This window comes from Pseudorasbora parva, chromosome 22, assembly GCF_024679245.1.
Source record: "Pseudorasbora parva isolate DD20220531a chromosome 22, ASM2467924v1, whole genome shotgun sequence".
NCBI lineage: Eukaryota > Metazoa > Chordata > Actinopteri > Cypriniformes > Gobionidae > Pseudorasbora > Pseudorasbora parva.
Window position 1 is genome coordinate 2711439 of NC_090193.1, and position 17124 is coordinate 2728562.

Genomic DNA, 17124 nt, shown 5'->3' on the forward strand with positions numbered 1-17124 from the left:
GCCTGGTCCTCTCTCGTCGTTCACCGTGGGCGCTCCTCCTTTTATGCGCCCAAGTTCCTCCGTGAGACTCATTATCAGTCACCACCGGCCTCGCCCCATTCTCACAGTCCCTCGGCCTCGTCCTGCTTGCCATTTAAGCCAAGTTCACACTGCCCGATTTTAGCCCCGATTTTGACTCTCCGACAGGTCGGTGAAAAAATCGATGCTCGTGCACGCGAGTGACAATCACGCAGTGTGAATGATCAAAGACACGGTTTGAGAGAATCGCCAAAGAGTCGCCGTCGCCCGTGCGATATTTGGCATGCTAAATATCTAGACCTGTCAGCGATTCAAACTCCTGCTGTGTGAAATGAGTTCTGAATGAACGATACATCGGCAATGACCGACAGCCAATCAGAGAGCAAGATACAGATACAAGATACAAATTCCCTTAATCATCATCACAATGAATAAAACCACAGAATATAGTTCTGATGTGCAGCAAAAGATTGTTGAGCTTCACAAAACAGAAAGGGGCTGTAGGAAAACAGCGAAAGCATCCCTTTTCCACCATCAGGGCAATAATTAAGAAGCTCCAATCAAACTAAAGATGTTATGAATCTGAAGAAGCCGTGTGTCTATATCGTCCTAATGCACGGTGAGGAGGAGAGTTTGAGTGGACGAAGACTCTTCAAGGGTCACAGAATTGCAGAGAGTAGTTGTGTCTTAGGCTCAGAAAGCCTAAGAAAAATAAAAAATCTAGCAACCCTAACATCACCACATGTTGTTTGGGAGGGTTTCAAGAAAAATCTTCCTCGCTCATCCAGAAACAAACTCCAATATATTCAGTTCAGACACGACTGGAGCTTCAGACGGGACCTGGTTCTGTGGTCAGATCAGATGACACTAAAACAAGAGCTTTTAGGCAGAAAACCCACCAGATCTGTTTGGTGCTAACGGGGATAAAAAGCACCCCATGCCCAAGGTTAAATACAGTCTTGTTCAAAATAATAGCAGTACAATGTGACTAACCAGAATAATCAAGGTTTTTAGTATATTTTTTATTGCTACGTGGCAAACAAGTTACCAGTAGGTTCAGTAGATTCTCAGAAAACAAACAAGACCCAGCATTCATGATATGCACGCTCTTAAGGCTGTGCAATTGGGCAATTAGCTGAATTAGTTGAAAGGGGTGTGTTAAAAAAATAGCAGTGTGGCATTCAATCCCTGAGGTCATCAATTTTGTGAAGAAACAGGTGTGAATCAGGTGGCCCCTATTTAAGGATGAAGCCAACACTTGTTGAACATGCATTTGAAAGCTGAGGAAAATGGGTCGTTCAAGACATTGTTCAGAAGAACAGCGTACTTTGATTAAAAAGTTGATTAGAAAGGGGAAAACCTATAAAGAGGTGCAAAAAATAATAGGCTGCTCAGCTAAAATGATCTCCAATGCCTTAAAATGGAGAGCAAAACCAGAGAGACGTGGAAGAAAACGGAAGACAACCATCAAAATGGATATACGAATAACCAGAATGGCAAAGGCTCAGCCAATGATCACCTCCAGGATGATCAAAGACAGTCTGGAGTTACCTGTAAGTACTGTGACAGTTAGAAGACGTCTGTGTGAAGCTAATCTATTTTCAAGAATCCCCCGCAAAGTCCCTCTGTTAAAAAAAAGGCATGTGCAGAAGAGGTTACAATTTGCCAAAGAACACATCAACTGGCCTAAAGAGAAATGGAGGAACATTTTGTGGACTGATGAGAGTAAAATTGTTCTTTTTGGGTCCAAGGGCCACAGGCAGTTTGTGAGACGACCCCCAAACTCTGAATTCAAGCCACAGTACACAGTGAAGACAGTGAAGCATGGAGGTGCAAGCATCATGATATGGGCATGTTTCTCCTACTATGGTGTTGGGCCTATTTATCGCATACCAGGGATCATGGATCAGTTTGCATATGTTAAAATACTTGAAGAGGTCATGTTGCCCTATGCTGAAGAGGACATGCCCTTGAAACGGTTGTTTCAACAAGACAATGACCCAAAACACACTAGTAAACGGGCAAAGTCTTGGTTCCAAACCAACAAAATTAATGTTATGGAGTGGCCAGCCCAATCTCCAGACCTTAATCCAATTGAGAACTTGTGGGGTGATATCAAAAATGCTGTTTCTGAAGCAAAACCAAGAAATGTGAATGAATTGTGGAATGTTGTTAAAGAATCATGGAGTGGAATAACAGCTGAGAGGTGCCACAAGTTGGTTGACTCCATGCCACACAGATGTCAAGCAGTTTTAAAAAACTGTGGTCATACAACTAAATATTAGTTTAGTGATTCACAGGATTGCTAAATCCCAGAAAAAAAAAATGTTTGTACAAAATAGTTTTGAGTTTGTACAGTCAAAGGTAGACACTGCTATTTTTTTGAACACACCCCTTTCAACTACTTGCCCAATTGCACAGCCTTAAAGGGGGGGTGAAATGCTGTTTCATGCATACTAAGCTTTTTACACCTTTAAAGACTTGGATTCCCATCCTAAACATAGACAAAGTTTCAAAAACTAATGTTGGACGTTTGATGGAGTATTTCTGTGTTAAAAATACTCCTTCCGGTTTCTCACAAGTTTCGGCGAGTTTTTTTCGAGTATGGGTCTACTTGACGTTAAATAGAGCGGAAGGTCCTTGTATGGGCCGTACGGGCTCTTCTCCCGGTAGGGTGCGCGCGCGCGTGACTAGAGGGAGAGAGAGGAAATGCACGCTGTAAACAGTCTCTCAGGTGCAGATCCAGTCGTCCGTGAACACTTATGTTGTTAAAGTCCGCGCCGCGCTCCACTTTATTCCTATGGGTGACGTCGAGCGACTTCAACGCTTCAGCACAGCATTCCGGGAAGGCAGCGCTGCATTTGAACCGATTTGAACGCAGAAATGACGGGAAGCTTCAAGGCATCGCTTCAGTCGCGTCGCAAAGTGGATTTCCACGGTCACTGCTGTCACAGGACTTCACCAAATCATACCAAAGAAGTGTGTTTTTGACAGAGCGGTCCTGCTTTGGAAGATGCCGGTGAGTAAATCAACTTCAAATGTCTCTGCTATTGGCTACCGTCGCGTGAGTAAACATCAGTAAACGATACGATCGCGTGCTTCGTCATTCAAATGCGCTAACGGTTACTCCATTGTTGTTCTGTATAACGTTACACTATTCTGACTCTGACGTGCAAAACCGTTTTGCTTGCTACCTCTAAGGTCTAGTCACATACAATAGTCCATAAACCGAATCATGTCCTCATAAACTGCACACAAAGGCCCCTAAATACAGTACATACCACAAAGACGGACATCCTGATGTTGCCGTTTCTCCTGTTCAATTTATTTCAGCCTCAGATTTGATTGTGGATCATTATCTGTATTAGCTGAGATAGATGGGTTTCTCCACGCTTGAGGACGTCATCGCTTTGCGCTCTTGTCATTCTTTAGCTCCGCCCACACGATACGCCTCCAGGCGCTCGGTTTTTTCCGGAAAGACTCGGTACAGCCCATATTTCTTTTATAAATATGATAAAACTAAAGACTTTTCGGAGATATGAAGGATGCAATACTACTCTATAGGTACTCAAGATTCACATGAGATTGACTGAAACTGAGTGTTTCACCCCCCCTTTAAGAGCGTGCATATCATGAATGCTGGGTCTCATTTGTTTTCTGAGAATCTACTGAACCTACTGGTCACTTGTTTGCCACGTAGCAATAAAAAATATACTAAAAACCTTGATTATTCTGGTTAGTCACATTGTACTGCTATTATTTTGAACAATACTGTATACCGCTGGATCTTTAGCTGGAGGTCCTGGACATCTTGTGTAGATACAAGGTATCATGGATTCTAGCAAATACCAACAGCTCAAAAATCTAAACCTGACGGCCTCAGCTAGAAATCTTATAATGGGCCATGACCATAGGCGTAATTTACGGGTGGGACATGTCCCCACCACTTTTTTTTAAAACATCTTGCTTCAAGGATAAACTAATACATACAAAACATCTCTGGTTAACTAGAAGAGCATCCTTTTGTTCGTTTGTTAAATAAGAGGCGATCTGGCGCTTGTTGCTGCTGTTATCAGTGGAGCAGATTTCTCTCGCGGCTCATGCAGTCTTTACACAGACGAGCGCTTTAATCTAACGCTTAACGCCGTTGCAGAGTATTTCTATTTGTTCCGGTCAGATCACGAAACAAAATGCACAAAAACTGTCCCTGCTCTTGATGTACTGATGATATTCGGTTTTGATGAGAGAAAAAAAAATAGCCTACGAGGGCAGATTAGAAACGAGAACTTTTAACAAGTTTAACAGACTTGTTCCGGGCGAGTTCATCGGACGTCAGCGAATTCACTGATGTGGCGCTCTGCTTCATCAACACACTGACAGAGCAAGCCACACAAACAATAACTATAACGTCCTTCTCTAATCAGAAACCATGGGTGGACAGTTCAATCCGCGCTGCAGTGAACGCCCGCACTGCCGGATACAACGCCGGTCTACTAACAGGGAATATGAGGGATTATAAATCATCCTGTTATGCTCTCCGACGCGCTGTTAAAGCCGCAAAGCTCCGTTATAGGGATCGCGTGGAGTCTTATTTCCAACTCAACGACTCCCGGCGGACGTGGCAGGGACTGAGGACCATCTGTGCTTTTGGAACGAAATCCTCTGCAGAAGTGAGAGCTGATCCGTTGCTTGTGAACGAGTTAAACTCTTTCTACGCTCGCTTTGATGGCAATCGCGGCAGCGCGACACCGCCGAGTGACGCGTCAGACAGAATCACTCAGCTGCAACAATCACGTGATCTCTGTCTCGGAGGATGAAGTTCGTAGGACACTCAAACGTGTGGATGTTAGGAAAGCTGCTGGTCCGAATGGCGTTTCAGGTCGTGTCTTGCAGTCCTGTGCTGATCAGCTCAGACTCCTCACATCCATCTTAAATGAGTCCCTTGCTACATCTGTGGTCCCAACCTCATTCAAAAAATCCACCATCATCCCTGTCCCTAAGAACAGTAAACCCTCTTACCTAAATGACTATCGCCCCAGTGGCTCTCATGTCTTTAGTCATGAAGGTCTTTGAGAGACTCATCAAAAACAACATCTGCTCCTCCATCCCTGACACCTTGGACCCTCTTCAGTTCGCCTATCGTCCCAATAGATCGACTGAAGATGCCATCTCTCACGTCCTCCACTCCTCCCTCACACACATCGACAGCAAGAATGGGAACTATGTAAGACTGCTATTTATTGACTATAGTTCAGCCTTTAACACCATAGTTCTTATTAAGCTAACTAACAAACTCCTGGATCTCGGACTGAACTCTTCTCTCTGTCACTGGATTGAAGATTTCCTCACTGGCAGACCTCAGGTGGTGAGAGTAGGACAGTTCACCTCCACCTCCATCACCGTGAGTGTGGGAGCTCCACAGGGCTGTGTCCTCAGTCCCCTGCTCTACTCTCTCTACACGCATGACTGTTTGTCCACACACAGCTCCACCTCTGTCATCAAGTTTGCGGATGATACTGTTGTCCTGGGCCTCATTTCCAACAACAATGAGACCGCATACTTGGACGAGGTGGAGCAACTGACATCATGGTGCCAAGACAACTGTCTCCTTCTGAATGTGAACAAGACCAAAGAACTGATTGTGGACTTCAGGAAGAGACAGCAACGGTCATATTCCCCTCTCATGATCAGCGGGACACCAGTAGAGAGAGTGAGCAGCTTCAAATACCTGGGTGTGAACATCTCCGAGGACCTGACCTGGACTGCACATATCCAGTCTCAGGTGAAAAAGGCCAGGCAAAGACTGTACCACCTGCGCCAGCTGAGGAAATTCCGGGTCTCACCAGCTATCCTGAAAACTTTCTATTCAGGTGCGATAGAAAGTTTACTGACTCAGTGCATCACAGTGTGGTATGGTAACAGCACCAGTCACGACTGCAAAGCCCTGCAAAGAGTGGTGCGTTTGTCCGAGCGCATCTCAGGGTCAGCTCTCCCGTCTCTGCAGGACATCTACATCAAACAATGCAGAGGTAGAGCTACAAAAATCATCAAGGACATTAATCACCCGGCCAACCCCCACTTCCCCCGGCTGCCTTCTGGTAAGCGCTTCCGTAGCCTGATGGCCAAAACTGAGAGACTCAGGAGGAGTTTCTTCCCACAGGCCATCAGACTCCTGAATGCTGTCACTTAACTACATGTGACTTCACCTCACTTCAGTATTAACAAACTCACATACTGATATTGCACTGCACTTTATTCTTGTGTTCCATGTAACTACTCATTATAATGCTGTTTGCACATTACACTCCTGCACTTCTGTTATCCACGTATTTATTTTTATAGTCTTCAGTTTGCTTTATCTCACTTATTTTATTCCACATCTCTTATTTCTTTTACTTGATTTATTCATAATTCTACATATGTATATATATATATATATATATATATATATATATATATATATATATATATATAGCACCTTATCCTATTCCTATTTTATCCTATTCCTATTTTATAATTTATTGTGCTTTTTTTGTTAATTGTTATTTCCTGTCCATGGAGCGGACCTGTTTACATTTCACTGCTGGTTGTATTCTGTATAACTGTGTATGTGACAAATAAAACTCTTGAACTAGACTAGACCAGGGATTATAAGCAAAGTGTGCAAATCTATATGCCTTTATTCACGTGAAAATTCTTGGCACAAAGCTATATTGTGTTTTAAACGAGATCTATATCAATAAATGAACTATTTAATTGATTTCCGGACATCTTAATACTAGTTTTTCTGCAATTGTTATTGTACATATTTTAAATCTGATATAACATTTTATCAGCAATGCTACCCCGTTAATACGCCATATAGGGCATATCATATGCACGCCAAAGCTCATTTTGACGTATGAGCGCCCTCACACGTCAAAATGAGCTTTGGCGTGCATAGTACGCAGTTTTTCACATGCATATGATACGCAATTTATGTCCCACCCACTTTTTAAAACAAAGTTACGCCACTGGCCATTACTGTATCTTCCATCAGGACAGCGATCCAAAACAAGCATCAAGATCAACACACAACTGTGTCACTGAGCACAAAATGGAGCTTCTTCTGCCATGACCATGCAGTCCCTGACCTGAACCTTATTGAGAATGAGTGGAGAACTGAAGAGAAGAAGTACCAACATGGAGCTGTGAATCTGAAGGATCTGGAGATATAGAGGAATGATCTCTGATCTCTTGTCATGTGTTCTCCAAACTCATCAGGCATTACAGGAAGAGACTCGGAGCTGTTATCTTGGGAAAATGTATTTAATAAAAGGGTGCCAATAATTGTGCCCAACGTGTTTTGGAGAAAAGCATTTATTTCATAATGTGATTTTACTTCAATGAAAGTTTAGATTTTTGTGATTTTTTTTTTTTTACTTCCGTTCATCTTCAGACACAAAACAAAGCTTTGAACCTTTATGGATCGATTCATGATTCGGATCGCCAAAGTCAGGTAATTTCAGCCGTAGACATCATATAGATCGACACTCTATCGAGCGCTACTGCCTATTGGCACGGTCGAGCCGTGGAGCCGCCATCTTGAACCGGTTGCCAGCTCCACTCAGTGTGACTTGTTTGCCAGGTGCAGAGAGCTGTCAGTGCATTTAATTAATCATGTCTGACTGAATACCGATTTTAACGCGGGGTTTTTTGCTGCAAAGGTCATTAATGTAGCTATGATACAGGACACATGGTTCGGCGTATTTTAATATTCTTAAGCCATATTCGGACGGTAATTGTTTCTTGTGGGGTCGTAAGGTATTTTTCAGATGCATTTTAAAGATCTAAAGCCTACACTTTTATTACTAAAATGCTGGAAAGTATGGTAACACTTTACTTGAAGGGGTGTGCATAAGACTGACATGACACCTTCATAATCATGACATGACACGTGTCATGAATATGAAGGAGTTTTTATGCATGTTTATGACAACTGTCATTAAGTGTCATTCGCTTAATTATGTCATTTTTAATGCAATGATGACATTTCGGAGTTGTCTTTGTTATGACAACTTGACATAAACCAATACATCATAACCTGTCAGTGTCTTTGTCATGACAACTTGACATTACCAAGACAACATAACCTGTCATAAACATGACATAACAGATTATCACATTTAAGAAACTTACTTAGCTTATAGGGTTAACCTTAAACTGTTATGTGGTTGGTTTTGATGTTGACTGAGGCCATTATAATGTCATACATTTTTTTCAGTGGCACAAGTTTAATTTGTCATTAAAATGCAATTAGGTGTTAATACGCTGTCAAATTATTTTTTAATAACAGCATCAATTTACCTTCAGATCCAACGGCCCAGTTTCAAAGAGCGATTGAGATGTTTCTTCAGAAAGAACATGCTCTTCTATTGATCTCTGATAAAGAGATGCAATATTTATTCAATCGTTCTCCAAGTAGGCCAGTGTTCTACATTCTACCTAAGGTACACAAAAGCCTAACTAATCCACCAGGTCGGCCTATAGTAGCTAGTAATAACAGTTTGACTGAACCACTCTCAAATTTTGTTGATTTTGTCCTGAGACCATTAGTCACATCCCTTCCTAGCTATCTGAAAGACACAACAGATTTCCTCCAATGTTTATCAACTATTCAAAATGTTGAGCAAGATGTTATACTGGCAACCATGGATGTGACCTCACTATATACCAATATTCCACATCATGAAGGCCTTTTGGCCCTCAAACATTTTCTTGATTTACGTGTGGAAGACGATGCCCTTCCATCCAAATTTATCATTGAAATGGCTGAAATGGTTCTGACTAAGAATTACTTTCTATTTGAAAATCAGTATTATTTACAATTAGATTGAGGGCACTGCCATGGGGGCCACCATGGCTCCCGATTATGCCAATCTATATCTGGGCTTTCTGGAGGATAGGTATGTTTTTAATAACAATCCTTTCTTTGGTAATATCATTCTGTTTAAGAGGTACATTGATGATTGTTTTGTCATTTACAAAGGGTCTACAAAAGATTTTGAAGCATTCGTTCTATATTTGAACTGTTTAAGACCTTCGATTAAATTTACACATGAGGTTGGGATTACAAATGTCAATTTTTTGGACACCTGTATATCAATTGTAAACAAACAAATTGTTTCTTCTCTTTATAGAAAGGATACAGCTAAGAACAGTCTCCTTCATGCCAGTAGTGCCCATCCCACTCCCTTAAAACGTGGGTTACCTTATAGTCAATTCTTAAGACTTCATCGAATCTGTTCTAGGAAGGAAGATTTTGATGTTAAAGCTCATAATCTATATGCAGATTTTAAATCACGTGGATATCCCAATAAGTGTATTGACAGTGCACTTGAGAAGGTATGTAGTCTACGAGAACGTGAAGAAGGTAACTTGAGCGTAGTTAAAAGCAAAAAAAGCTACTCATGCGTTTTTAAATCCACATTTAGTCCATTGAGTAATGACATCAGGAGGATTATCAAAAGTCACTGGCATATCATTCAAAGTGATCCTCAGTTGTTGAATGTATTTAATGATCCACCACTCTTTGTTTCTTCCAGGAGTTCTAGTCTGAGGGATAAGCTTGTTCATGCAGATATTCATGTTTCCTCTCCGACCACCTTAGTTGATGCCCAGGGTAATTTTCCATGCTATAGGTGTACCTCATGCACAAAATATGTCAAATGCCAATCATTTGTACATCCGCGTACACAAAAAACATATAAGATCAAACAATTGATAACTTGCAAGAGCACATATGTGATTTACATTATCATTTGTCCATGTTCTCTGTTATATGTTGGTAAAACTAAACGTGCTTTACGCACTAGGATGATTGAACATACAAGTGCAATTCGTAGACGGGATGACACATCTCCCATCTATCGTCACTTCAATCTTGCCAAACATTCTTTGTCAGACATGAGGTTCCTGGGCATCGAGAGGATTTTACCTCATAGAAGAGGCGGAGATAGAGACAAGAAATTGCTGCAAAGGGAGGCGTTTTGGATTTTTGAACTTAAATCTTTATTTCCTGATGGCATGAATGAAGAACTTGAACTTTCTTGTTTCTTGTGATCCTCTACATTTAATGTTGTTTTCATTTTTTTGAATGTACATTTCATGTAGTCTGTGGTGGACATTGCTTTTCAGACTCTTCTATTGTGACACCTATGATAATTGATTGTGACCGGTGTTAATTGATGAGTGTGATAATTGGATTAACCTGATGGCTTCTAATTGCCTTTTCCTTCTAGAAAAGGAGTGATTGTCTGTTGCATTTTGAGCACTGAGGATAGCAATCTGCTGAAACGTTTGCTCATGCTCCTCTGTTTTTAACGCACTTGCACTTTGCACGTTATTGCACTATGCAATTGAAAAAATAAAAATGATATAGTCTCTTAGACTTTTTAGTCTTTTTTGGATTCAGTGTGCGGTCAGCCATCTCTTCTGTTTTGTTTAATAACAGCATCATTAATATTTTTCAGTTCATGTTTTATTTTATTTTTTAAGTTTCCTCCACCAGCTTCAACAGAAGGTTAGATAATAGACCATTTCAAATGTCTTAAAAATATGAAAAGGAGTTTGAGAAATAAAATCAATAATTTAATGTTTAAGACCTGCCCTCTCACAGAACTGACTCTTAAAAACACAAGGCATGAATTTATACACAGGTGACCAGCACCAATTAACGCAAAAAGGGGAAAACACGTACACAAATAATGGCCATTGCACAAAATAAACATATATATATATATATATATATATATATATATATATATATATATATATATATATATATATATATATATATATCAACATCATATACACATATAAACAAACACAGAAAAATAACACTTTGTCAAATGACTTCACTTTATAAATTATCTTTCGATGTATAAAAATAAGAGAAATAGTCTTTAGAGCCCCACCCCGGGCTGAACAAGGAATGGTGGTGGCTAGAGCCATAGACAGTAAAAGAAATGGACGGAGGGTTCCCATTGACGTCAACGGCGAAAGAATGAAGTCAACCTAGGGGCACTCACTTCCTGATGGCTGAGCGAACTGCGCAGGCTCAGACTAAGCTTGACGACGTAGATGTGACGTGAGCCTCCTGTCTGACAGCTGTGAGTCTTCTAGTAGATGTGGAAAGTGAAATCTGAATCACGTTGTTTAAATATTTTCTCCCGTTGCTTTTGGCTCACTATAGGCTTCTCCCCATTCTTCCCCCTTGACTTTATCAGACTAGTCTCCAGGACATGTCTCCACGTCCCCCCGACTGTCTCATAGACAGTAAAAGATTGCCTGCGAGCGTCTCCTCAGGTCTATACGGTAATTTCTCAACTGTGCGACAGGGTCGCGTTGGTTATGACGCAATCGTTAGCCTATTTTTTACAAAAACAGCTTCTGCGGGGCGATAGTGTAAGATACAAGGTAATGGAGCCTTTTATACATTGTCGTGTTTCTTTAGAAATAAACAATGGACAAATGGAGTCTTTAAACGTCTCAGATGCAAAGTTATTCACTGTCAAAGTGACTCAAAAATGAATGGGAGTCAATGGGATGCTAACAGCAGGTGATGGCTTGGTTAGCAATGGCAGCCCCTAGGGGTGGAACGCTTTCCGAGCGCTAGATTACCCCCTTGGCTAGAGCCTAGGCCGGAACATTATATATAGGGCCAACGTTTCCGCCCGAGCCCCTTTTGACGGTGCACCAGCACACGGGACTCCACCATAACAAACGGAATGGTAAGAATAAACTCAAACTATTCGTTAAAGAGTGAGCGAAAGTTTAAATAAAGTATATTAAACCCAAAATAACGTTTTTGTGAATTGTTTTTACTTACTGCAAACTAAATTGACATTAAACACCTAAACAAACTAACCTGACTGAGGCTCTGTCAACAACTGTTACAGCGTACACATAACCAGTGGTGCCACCATAGACATCATAGGTGTATATGTCTATGCCACTCTATCATTTTGAGTTATATTAATAGTTTTTAATGACTCTGTACGATTTCCTCTATGATGCCATATTTCAGGTCAAGCTAAATATTCATGACACTGTTATAAAATAATTTGACAGAGTATTGACACTTAATGACATGTTAATGACAAATTCAACTTGTACCACTGTAGTTTAGGTCAAGAAATATATTCATGACAATGTTATGAAATAATTTGACATAGTATTGACACTTAATGACATGTAAATGACAAATTCAACTTGTACCACTGTAGTTTAGGTCAAGAAATATATTCATGACAATGTTATGAAATAATTTGACATAGTATTGACACTTAATGACATGTAAATGACAAATTCAACTTGTACCACTGTAGTTTAGGTCAAGAAATATATTCATGACAATGTTATAAAATATTTTGACAGAGTATTGACACTTAATGACATGTTAATGACAAATTAAATTTATAAAAAAATCATGACATTATAATAGCCTAATGACAGCCAACGTCAAAACCAACCACATGACAGTTTAACAATAATAATAATAGTAATAGATTTTTTTTATAACGCACTTTTCATTCCAAAGAATCTCAAAGTGCAACAAAGGGAAAAAATAACAATACATGAACAACAAGTAAAAATTACATCTCAACATCATGCCGGACGCTGATGACGCTAGCCTGGTGCAAACTTCAGCCACCATGCAGTTCAAGCCCGAGGGAGACCACCAGTGAGCAGCCGACACCCAGAAGAGAGAGCAGCCGCAGCGAGCAACATCAAATGTCCTTCAAACCAAAACCAACCACAAATTCAAACAAAAACATAAGAGAAGCGGTGAAAAAACGGCAAACAACGTCCTCTCAGTGGCTGCCAGCAATCAGCAACAGTCCCAATAGTAGCTCTGTTAGACTAGTCACAAACATAAGAAAATATAATAAAATCTAAATTTAATAGTAAAGTTAAAATGAATTGTGGGTGGAGAAGCGGCGAACAGACAACGCCAGCATCCTCTCCCCCACGTTGCCTAGCAATTAATGTAATGCAAACCCAAAAAGCTAAGTAGTTTCTTAAATTTGATAATTAATCTGCTATGTCATTTCATGTCTGTTTATGACAGGTTATGTTGTCTTGGTAATGTCAAGTTGTCATGACAAAGACACTGACAGGTTATGATGTATTGGTTTATGTCAAGTTGTCATAACAAAGACAAGTCCGAAATGTCATCATTGCATTAAAAATGACATAATTAAGCGAATGACACTTAATGACAGTTGTCATAAACATGCATAAAAACTCCTTCATATTCATGACAAGTGTCATGTCATGATTATGAAGGTGTCATGTCAGTCTTATGCACACCCCTTCAAGTAAAGTGTTACCATCTCCTCACGAACGTCCGCTGTCAGTTGTCAGAACCTGCTAGTCCATTAACGACGCTTGGTTCATTGTTGCCAAGTCTGTAATTGGGCTGCATTTAGGCTACTGTTGCTTTGGGGGGTTTGTAGCCTATAGTCCACAGGTTAAGTTGTCTTTACTTAAGCAATATTTCTACTGCCCGCGCCCCGCATTTTGGGATATTTTGGCCCATTCTGGCTGTGATTCCGATACTTTTGAATAACAATTGTAGGGGTTTTATTATTCAGACCTGGCAACCCTGTCCCTCGGTTCGCACTTCGTGCACTTTGAAGGCGTGGCCTGGTCTGGCCTTCGAAGTGCATGGCCTTCGAAATGCACACCCTTCACTTTGGGACACAGCTTGGGAGTGAATGGGGAGTGGGCTGGCCCGGACTCCGAGCTTCTGCGTGATGATTGGAGGGTCTGCATCTCCTTTTGACTGACAGCGATTCTGTACTATAATCACTGAAGCTATTCGCGCTCAGTCCCATCGCGGATTTCTCAAGTTCATTCGAAATAAAAACTTCTGCAACCTATTTCTTTGATATTTGCTTGGCGAAATGGCTTGATTTTCATCATACATTTCACACAATTATACACCACATTCCTTGTTTCAGTTTTACAGAGTTTAATATTTTTTTAGATCGTTCATTCATTCACAGGGTAAAAGACCATTTTCTTGAAAAGGAACGTAGGGCAGAATTTACTTTTAAATAAATAAGACAATTGGCCAAAAATGAGCTTCCCCTCTCTGACAGACCAGTAGCCGCCACTGCTTGAAAGCGATAACGAAGTTTCTTGTGATATTTGACGATAATGCCGTTCTGTCTGCTCTCGACGTTCTTCATGAAGTCGTAGCCGCACACGCGACCAAGCAGAGTCAGCGTAGCTCACAGCGCCACCTGCTGGTGAAAATGATCACTAAACTCTTGCTCCTGAAACCAGCGGCTGCTGTATGGTGTTGGCGCATTTCCCCCAATATATCTACGGGTTGTTTGGAATGAGCTGTAAAAACATTTCCAGCTCCAATCGGGGACAAAACATTAAAAACCAGCACTGTCCCCGGGAAACGGGACGTCTGGTCACACAATCACTGATCCAAGCGATTGCAGGTGATGCCAGGCGGCAAGTGACAGGTTGGGTCAAACCATCCTCATATGGGGAGATTCTGGGTTTGTAAGATGATGAAATTGAATAGCCTACCAGTGGTGTAGTCTACGTGATACGCAGGTATACGCCGTTGAATTGAATTTTATGGTGCCCTCCCTACCGAGACATACCCAAACATCAAAAGGCATGCAATGAAGATGTGCACGCTTTTTGGCAGCACGTATATCTGTGAGCAAACTTTTTCTCGAATGAAACTGATGAAAACTCTGATGAGATCAAGACTCACTGATGAACATTTGCATCAGACTTTAAGACTGGCTGTGACAGGAATGGAACCTGACATCGAACTTCTCACCAGCCAGAAGCAAGCCCACAGGTCACACTGATTAACAATAGGCTATACATAAGTAAGTAAATGTTTTGATTGCAATGGTAATGTATATGAAACATTTTTATTATGATAATTATGCTTTTTTTAAAGGCTGTATATCTCTTGTAAAGTAATACTCATTTATCTGTATGGTGCATAACAAAATAATAAACAAAGCATTAATAAATACATTTAAAATCATAATAAATATTCCACAATAGTCACTCTGGTCCATGTATTTTTCTGTGACCGACCCGGCCCCCCATTAAAGAAAGGAACAATAATGTGGCCCTTACAGAAAAAAGTTTGGGGACCCCTGATCTAGATAGTCACCTTATAGTTTTCCCACAATTATATACAAACGCCATTTTCTTCTAAGAGGTCGCTGGGGAAAGTCACTTTAGTTAATTTCCTCTACAGTATCAACTCGTCTTAGTTAAGGGACTAATATAGTTTAATATGTAAAAGCGGTGGAGTATCCCTATAATGTTGATTTGTTTCAGTTTTGGTTGCCAGACACTGAGTTATTGTTTTTAATCATCTCCGTTACTGTTTCAGTCAAGTCTTCTGTGCCCATGATGACCATATAGCGGAGGAATCTCTGAACTTCATATACGACCAGGAGCGGGTCCTCGAGAGCTATCAGGATGATAGGGAAAAGATGTATGTTTCTTGTGCACAACCATGTGTTTGATTTCTACACACTCTCAATCTGGGAAGACAGTAACTGTGTTTGACCATCTTTCTGTCTTGTGTGTTTTTGTCCAGAAAGGAGAAGATGGACGACTTTAGAGAGCAGATAGCCCAAATTAGAAAACTGGAAGTGATGAACAGTAAAGCCATTAGACAAATGAAAGAGCAACTTCATTACCTGCAGGGGTGCAAATATGACCCAGCCGCTATAAGAAAGAAGGTAAGACATCATGGCCCATCTAAAAGCATCACGGCACCACACACACACACACACACACACACATCTAAATGTATTAAAAGACTGATCTTGTAAATTTGCTTTTTCTCACCAGACCAGAGAGTTAACTGAGAAGCTCTCAGAGTTTTACGAGATCTTCGGCCGTTTCTGCAGCCCTTCCTATCCATTCGCAATGCTGGCAGATTTAGAAGAGTGGATTATAAAAACGACTGAAGACGTGCCACTTTTGATACGCCGCAGAAAACAACGGGAGCTTTTTGAAGCCTATGATCCCATGTAAGATATAAAAATACATGTCTTCATGACACACAGTGATGAAGCTACTGTGATGATCATCATTTTATGTTTTGTGTGACCTCTTGATAATCTCCCTCCTTTACAGTAGTCAGGGGGCCAAAACTGAACTTTGTCGGACACTTTTTAGTACAAGCATACAACCTATCCAGTATTAATATTTGGTAAAAGCGGATTTTTCCCCCCAAAAGTGCTTTCATTTGCTAAGTTACCTACTGTAATTTTGGGCAAATGTGCAATATAATCTAATTTATGTGCACGCATGATCATTAAAAAATAGTAATCAATAAATACCACAAGAGTATCACAGCACAAAGGGGACTATTGTGTCAGTGCTGCTTCATTTGGGATGAGGCAGCAGATCCTAGGCTAATGGATCTGCTGGAAGGCTAATGAAGACAAACCAACATTTACCTTCTGGCGACAACATGTATCTTGTGTCTATTCTTTTGGCATTCACACGGGCACTGAGATGTGGTGACTGGAAGCTTTACATGCCAACCTTCAAGAGCATGATGCCCTGGTTTGCTGCATATGATCACACAAAATGGGGTGCTGTATTCATAGCAGACATGGTACATCTGGCACAGACCAGGGATTCCTAGATGGTGATTTTGTAGCCAAAGAGGCCAAACACAACTTCAACCAGGTGCCATTTGATCTTTGCCTTGAGCACATCAACAAAACCGAATAGGTTGCTGGAGGATTGGTAGGCATCGCTCGAAATGAGACAGCTAGAAACCCTTGGTCCATCATCTTCAATGAACGTCATCTTTATCACAGGACACTAGATCCCTGTTTGGACTGACACATGATGGAGAAGCATTTCACCCCCCCCTTTAACTTCCAAACAGGAAGAGTCCTCCATTTGCCAATGTCTATCTTTAGATCCTCCAATTTCTGAAGAAAATTCAACTTAAAAATTAATTTAGGGTTTTTGGGCAAAACCAGTCCAAGATACTTAAGTTTGTCTGTGATTTTGAAAGGGAGATTGTGAAGGAATTCAGATCAA

The 17124-nt window shown here is 40.8% G+C and overlaps 1 long non-coding RNA gene across 1 annotated transcript; it reads left to right on the forward strand.

Annotated features, from left to right (window-relative positions):
• Nucleotides 1-14700: 14700 nt before the first annotated feature.
• LOC137057839 (uncharacterized) lies at nt 14701-15767 on the forward strand. The gene is made up of 3 exons (XR_010900521.1): nt 14701-14924; nt 15446-15550; nt 15656-15767. It is a non-coding gene; the product is annotated as an uncharacterized lncRNA (long non-coding RNA).
• The last annotated feature ends 1357 nt before the right edge of the window (nt 15768-17124 follow it).